This window comes from Bolinopsis microptera, chromosome 2, assembly GCF_026151205.1.
Source record: "Bolinopsis microptera isolate Bmic1 chromosome 2, MBARI_Bmic_1.0, whole genome shotgun sequence".
In the NCBI taxonomy this organism is placed as follows: domain Eukaryota; kingdom Metazoa; phylum Ctenophora; class Tentaculata; order Lobata; family Bolinopsidae; genus Bolinopsis; species Bolinopsis microptera.
In genome coordinates this window covers 19,274,073-19,281,916 of record NC_087073.1, presented here as the reverse complement: position 1 = coordinate 19,281,916, position 7,844 = coordinate 19,274,073, and the positions used below count along the sequence as shown (strand labels likewise).

The 7,844-nt window shown below is 38.3% G+C and overlaps 1 protein-coding gene across 1 annotated transcript in view; it reads left to right on the top strand.

Annotated features, from left to right (window-relative positions):
- Positions 1–530: 530 nt before the first annotated feature.
- The window catches only part of LOC134811851 (periodic tryptophan protein 2 homolog), a 65,347-nt gene continuing 58,033 nt past the window's right edge, over positions 531–7,844 (top strand). The window contains exon 1 of the mRNA XM_063818947.1: positions 531–549. The gene's annotated coding sequence lies outside the window, so the exon portion shown is untranslated. The remainder of the gene's footprint in view (positions 550–7,844) is intronic.

Genomic DNA, 7,844 nt, shown 5'->3' with positions numbered 1-7,844 from the left:
AAATTAGAACTAAAAAACCATTCAATGGTCAGCGCGCGCGTCTTATTGTCGATGGCGCACTGCCTACTTATAATTTGCTCGTTAAAAGTTATCTACTTCATACTTATTTAAATAAACAATGAGGTATATAATTATAAACTGCCAATCCTACCATGCATTTTAGAGACGTAAATGAGGGTGGCGATTACGTTTTCACCTCTTGAGGGAATCCTACGCATGTTGTTAACTGTCAGACTTTGGACGAGAAAATGTTCTCGCGCCGTACGTTTATTATGGTAAAGCATTTTGGTACCAGAACGATAAATCTGTTCGAAAATAGAGTGTTTTAGTGAATAACTTTGAATATATTTTTGATTTTCTCAAGGTCTGACTGATAGACTTTCTTTAAACTTTCCAGATAGTTACATCGTTATATGGCGGATAATGTGTGAGAGTATTGGAGTATTTATATGTGCCAAACTTAAGATATGACTTAAAACACAAGAAAGTATATATATATATATAGTTTTAAACTAATTACAACACTACAAATCTATTACATTTATTGAGGATGACTGTAAAGGTACATTTTACCGACATTTGATGTCAAGGCGTTGTTTTAATGACAGTTGTGGCTGACTAACAATATATATTATATAATATCTTGTATATATTATCAACACCGACTTTTAATGTGTAGGAGTACAGCAACGAAATATATATATATACAAGATATTGCGAGCGTCCTGTTACTCTCTTAGATGCAATCTCTGTAAAGTATTGGACGAGAACTGATTTTAAGTAAGGATTTTAAATCAAGTTCAGGATTAGAAAAAAAGTTCTCCGATTTGCAGTTTGAATAGTATGTGCTTGTGACGCATCCGGTATCAGCATAATCTCAGAGTAAACATGTCTCGCGTGCATATCTTCTTTATCTTTTTTAGCAGAACTCTTTCCTCAGAAAGTCACCGAGTAAAAAGTCAGATGACTGTAACAAAGCAGCAGAAATCCCAGACATTGATAGCCCTCTCTCATCATTATGCTGAAATTTAAAAAATACAATTCGTGACTCTACAATGGTATAATTGAGACTTTTCAAATCTCAATCAGGTTTTAATTATCTCAGTTACTCGCCAGATTTTGAACGATTAGGCACTAGACAGTATGATTCTAAAGATTTACAATCTAAAACTTTGTACTACCTTTGTTCATCCTTAGAACAATTACATCACGAAGTACTCCAGCGGACGAAGCACTCCAGCGGACATCTGAGCAGAAACGATTTCACTCGACCAAGGTACTGGAGCTGAAAAATTCAGAGTCATATCTCTTTTGTAAACAAGTGAAAAAGAAGTGCTAAATTACAAACAATGTCATTAAGCTTATTAGCGATCATGGATGAAGTTAACAATGTAATTAGGAACAATGTAAACACGGAATACAGCATCGTATTGATTTAATTGAGTGGGTCTCAGAATTAATTTGAAGATAACACACTTTTTAAAAAGTTTAAACCAGTCGGTCGGATTAACAAGTAAACGAAATACAGTAGTCCCGGTAACGAAGCTTTAATATACCACTCATCATGCGGAACAGTGTGTAAAATATAACATTAAAATAATTCACTGGCTAAACATTTCAGGTTACTAAATGATTGAATGTGCCTGTGTACCATTAGCATTAATATAGTACATAATACGGTGTAGTGTGTACTATTTGTACTATACACTATTTTTATATTAATTTATCGTGCATTGCTGGGAAGGCTGTTAATTTAGGATAGAGTTATTGTGGCACTTATATCAGTTTGCTCTTTTGCAGTTGTTCTCACACTGCTAAGTAAAAGTTTTACAACTTAAAAGCAAATTTAAAATTATTCTACACAGCCCACCTGTATAACATCAACCCAGGAAGTTAAGTTATTAAAGCTTTAAAGGCAAAGCAGCGTGTACGAAACCATAATATCAAAACTTCCTTTTCTCTAGATCTCTTAAAATATTGTACTAAGAACTAAAACAAATTCAATTAGGAATTGAAAGCAGTCTTCATTACGAAATTTAATACACATATGACTCGCTCCATGCACGAACAAAATTAAAATAATAGACCGAATAGAAATTACATCAAAGATCAATTAACAAGTATATTAATTGAGTGTATCATTAATTAAGTCCTCCAAATCCAGAGCACTGGAAGAGAGAGCTGGGTTGAGTGATAAGTGAAGAAGTGAAGAAAGCTCATTATAATGATTACGTGCACATGTTACATGCTAGTGGAATGAGTATACTAGTATAGATACACCTGTAGGTACTTCAAGTGGCTTTCCAGAGGCTGATGAAGAGGGTGATGGGCTTATATTACAGTATTTCGGTTGTAGTTGGAGCTAGGAGAGAAAGCATAGAGGTCCACATGAGAAGTTATCCGTCTGCTGAGACTGCTGTTGGCACGGCAAGACACTGATATATTTCACATTCCTTGCTGTTGGATGTTCTTCTCTTCAAAAAATCCGGTCACCATCCTCACGCACTCACTAGATGATTTAGTTGCTACAGGAACTGGCAGGCGATTATTAATCTTCGATGCTGGCTCTATTTTCCTAAAGAGTGGAGAAATGGTAACAGGCTTCACTCCCTATTCCACCCACTGACCGGTCTCCTCAAACACATCTAGCTCATACCCCAGGTTTTTCTCAAACTTCTTTTTCTTTTCTATAGTAGACCTGTTTCTCATAAGATATATGAATGTAACAGCAGGAATTTCATCCCCGACATGTTATATAATGAATATCTGTACCTATTAAGCTCATTCCTTGTGATTTTGCTCACAAATTGATGTGTTTATTCTATTCCGTAGCAGCTGTGCGCAAATATCCAACAGATGAAATATATCTAATGGATTTTTAAAAGTCACCTCATGATATCTGTCAAATAAGATGTACTTATGGCTTACTGGGCGACGCTCAGCCAGCACTGTCATTCCACCGAATCTCTATCTATGATTATGGACATAAATATAATAGCCTGAGGTCCCCAGGTAACTTGTGGCTTAACTTGGTTACAGGATGGTCTCTAGGGTTGGATTTCACAGTTTAAACTTTGTGGTGCCACAGCTCATCGAAGCTTATGAGGCCGCCGGATTTGATGAATTGCGGGATCTCCGGTTTTGAAGAGTCTGCCAGCTTTCCTCCGTATGGTGGCAGCATACCAGGGAACTGCTTCTCGGCATAGCGGGCCACTTGGGGAGCAAAGTCCACAACAGATATTGACGGAATATGCTGCCATGATCTAAGGAACTGAACGTAATCCGATGCCCCTTCATGCAGGTAGAGGACCTTAAACCCTACACATATTCATGTGGACACATAACTGTGAGAAGTCCACCACTCTTCCCAGCAATCTGTACAAACTTTTTAGTGAACGAATAGTGATCTGTGTTGTGTTCATGATCTTACCATGAATCAGGTTGAGACTGAGTTATCTGCCTCGGGGCTGCCCCTACAATATCCACCAAGGGGTGATTCAACTGTAGAGCCTATGCTAAAACATGCGATGGAAAACAAACGCATTCCACTGAGTGTAATCCACTCGTGTGTAAGACGGAATGTCAGTCAAATCCCTGTCAAAACGTATTCCATCCAAGAAAATCTGCACCCACTGTAACCAGGGCAGTTGGTTACAGAAGGAGGCAGTGACGACTGTTGACATACATGTTAAGTTCTGTTTCACCTGTCAGACTCCATATCGATACACATTACACAGATGTCTCGGAAGGGGTGTTCACTGTTCAATAACAACAACCATACAATTGTAGACTGTCAGCTTCTGGAAACCATCTTCACCAGACTGGCATTGTTTGTTGCTACTGTGGAGTCAATACTTCTTTATGGTTCTGAAACGTGGACGTTGACAGAGCAATTGAAGAAACGCATTGATGGCTGCAACACTAGAATGATAAGGATGGCACTAAATGTGGATTGGAAGCAGCGCAAAACCAACAAAGAAGTCTACGGCAACCTACCGAGAGCAACCATGAAGATCCAAGAGCGCAGGATGCGACTAGCAGGCCATATCCACCGGCACCCAGAACTAGTCGCAAACCGCTTGCTACTCTGGGAACCAACTCATGGGGTACGGAGTAGGGGGAGACCAGCCATGACTTATGTTGATAGCCCACGAGCTGACACGGGTCTCAACGACACTGGAGAAATGAGCGGACTTATGGCGGATAGAGTTCTATCCAGAGACAGCGCATCAATACTCGGACGCTGAAGCCGCCTTAAGCCCACATCCAGAAAGTTAAAAATTTCCTCGCAGATACACATTTTCTGTTTTCTGTGGCCCGCTCGCTTCGCTCGCAAACTTTCCTTTTTTGCAATGTCGGCGAGTGAAGCAAGACAGTCTTAAGCATTCAAAGCTAGGCCCCAGAACATTTTTTTTGCGTTTTTGCTTGGCCACATTAAAATCTACAATAACAAAATATCTGAAGTCCTTCAAAATAGTGTATTACAAAACGGCTTTCTCCTACAACCCACAAGTAAAACATGGCCAGCTTGCACCATCTGTCGTAGTTATCACAAATTATTATTATATGTGTAATGTGCCTTGCAGAGTAGACGCAACCATGTCCTGAGAAATATAGAGTGCATACAACTTAAACTTTCGCACAGACAGGAATTGAAGATATGTTTGCCGCAGGCAAAAATTCTTGATGATTTTTCCCACACAGAAGGCCTAGAAGCAATTTGGCAATAGAGATCATTTTCAAACACAGTTTCAAGAACGATTCAAAGAACTGTTAGTTTTTTCCTCTTTCATTTGTCAACAATTTTGGATTGTTTTTAGAAAATCTCCTCTTTACCCCAGAAAATTCATGGTAAAAAATTCAGATCGTAGACTTTATAAATTTCCTCTTTGGCACCAAAAATTTCCTCCGAAATCGAAAATTTCCTTGCAGATTATCTGCTATGGTTTCTGGCTGTGGGGCCTTAGGTCAGTCAAGTCAGTAAGTCAGTCGAGTTCTATTATTCTCTCCGCCCGTTGTCTCAGTGTCCCCTTCTTGTTTAATTTAAGCATGTCAATCATCCCGTATATGACGTTAGATCCGGGTTTCTGCTTGGTGATGTTCCACAAGTCATCAAATTGTATGGGGTAGACATCAGGTTTGCCGTCAGAGCCTTTATCTATTGCTTTCACATCAAAGAGGATGACAGGGGAATGTCTCCCACACTCTCTACAGGACAGAAAGTCTAGAGGTGTCTCCTTCATGCCCATATACCTTACAAGACATATTTATGGCGGCCTAATTTGCGACGACCGAAATTTTGGCGGTCCGAAAATATGGCGAAATTGAACAAAAACCGTCAAATTTCGGACGTCACAGAAAATAAGGGTATTTTTCATCATTTTTTGTGACAGTAAGCAGTAAGGAAATTTCTGAAATTCGGTAAAATCATGTTCAAACTTAGTCTGTATTAAGACTGTAAGACTTTCATGTTAGCACATACATGTATTTTAATGCAAATTTAAACTGTATTGCTTGACATTCAATTCGCCATTGGTGTGGTGATAATTTGTCCCAAGATGCCAGAATTTATTTATTTTTCAAGGGGAATGAAATAAAATTATTGGATGCCAGGAACTAGAAATAAATATACTGTAATACTGTGTTTCCCTGAAGAGGTCTTAATCTAATTGGAACCATCAAGGGGAATGAAATAAAATTATTGGATGCCAGGAACTAGAAATAAATATACTGTAATACTGTGTTTCCCTGAAGAGGTCTTAATCTAATTGGAACCATCAAGGGGAATAAAATTAAATTATTGGATGCCAGGAACTAGAAATAAATATACTGGAATACTGTGTTTCCCTGAAGAGGTCTTAATCTAATTGGAACCATCAAGGGGAATAAAATTAAATTATTGGATGCCAGGAACTAGAAATAAATATACTGTAATACTGTGTTTCCCTGAAGAGGTCTTAATCTAATTGGAACCGTAAATGAGGGGGGGCGCCAAATCGTCGTTTGAACGTGAGACAATTTTGAAAAACTTTAATTGACGATGTCAATTCATCGCGCAGCTCGGCGCGGCACAGTAGCGCATCGCGCTACAAAAAAACTTAACTGCGCGTTTTGCTTTGGCTTAGAAACACACTTTTTAAAAGATTTTTCCGGCGTATCGTATAAAATCGCCTAATTTGTTCAATTTTAAGGCCGAGGGGGGCTTAAAGGGAGGGCGCGCCAACAGGCAACGTTACGCCACTACAACTATCGTCTTTAATTTCATTATAGCCTACCAGTACCAAGACGCGCGCCGAGTTGGCGGCCATTTATAGTACTGTGGTATAGTACTTATTGATTGACGATGTCAACCCTTCCAGATCGTTGCTCTGCAAAGCAAAGCAACTAGCATTATTTGTTCTTGCTTCGAGGCGAAGCTTAACGGGTGATACTCGTAAAATATCTGTTCTCGACGAGTCCAACTCGGCGTGCGTCCTGGTAGGTTGTAAACTTACTGGGCCGCGCTCAGCCTGTCATTCCGCCAAATCTTTATTATGTTAATGTCATTCCGCCAAATCTTTATTATGTTAATGAACATAATAGCCTGGGGTCCTCAGGTAAGTTGTAAACCTACAAGGCGAAGCAAGAATGCTTGTTTGCGCGGCGCGTCAAAGCGGCGAAGTCCTCCAAATAACTCATTGTAGCTTTTGTATTGTGTACAACTTTGCGGACGAAATGATCCCAGGAGGGACTCCCGACCCCAAACCCACCGCTTCGGCGGGTAGTTAATGCACCTTTCCCAAGCAAGAGCCATTCTGGTCTACTTTGCTGTGAGCTAGGTGTTTCAAATCATTTTGTTTTGATTTTATTAGGTCCTAGTATTTATCCCTTTCGTCTTAAAGTTTTAAAATAACTCTCGATCTCGTCTCCTTAAATCATTTCAATGCAGTGACTCAGATAAGTTTATACTAGGACATTTCAACAAAGACACGTACTCTGCCCACAATAAGGGGCAATAATTATTTCAATTATGTAACTGTATAGAATTATTATTATTGATTATTGTGAGGTGTCTTGGCTACCCTATTTTTAAAATTTTGTACTTTACTTACAAAAAAACAACAATTTCAAGAAAACAACAATTTTATTTATATTAGTATCAATTAATATATATAAAGCAGAAAAAAATATATTTCATATATATAACTAGCACGAACTTTAGATCAGATATCCTACATCCTAGGGGGAAAACAAAAATTTTATTTATATTAGTATCAATTAATATATATAAAGCAGAAAAAAATATATTTCATATATATAACTAGCACGAACTTTAGATCAGATATCCTAGGGGATCGGACTTGGAGTAGCAAAAGATTGACTAGAAGGTACATATGGTACATATAAAAGGTATATATACCTTTTACAAAGATACGTCGAAAAGAATCCAGGGTGATACAGGATCGGAGAGTGCAGACCATATAGTTTACGCACCAACCTTTGCCTCCTGAATTTTTGGTTGGATAAAAATTTATGCAAACTTGGTCGTTTATACTCCAAGTCCCTTTGTTACTCGGGAATATTATAGCGGGTTAATTTATGACTGGGAAAATTAATGACCGGGAAAAATATGGCGGACTTTCCCAAAACCCGCCAAATTATCCCGGTCATGAATTTACCGGTGGCCGACCTTTCAAGTTTTTTTTTCAGAGGTCAACAAATTTTCAACCGAAATTTCTGTTTTTTGTTACTTGTTAAAGAAGTTATTTCAATTTACAGTTATTGATATTACTCAGAAATAGAAAAAAAGACACGTCTATTGAAAGGAAAATAAATCTTTAATTGACGATGTCAATTCATCGCAG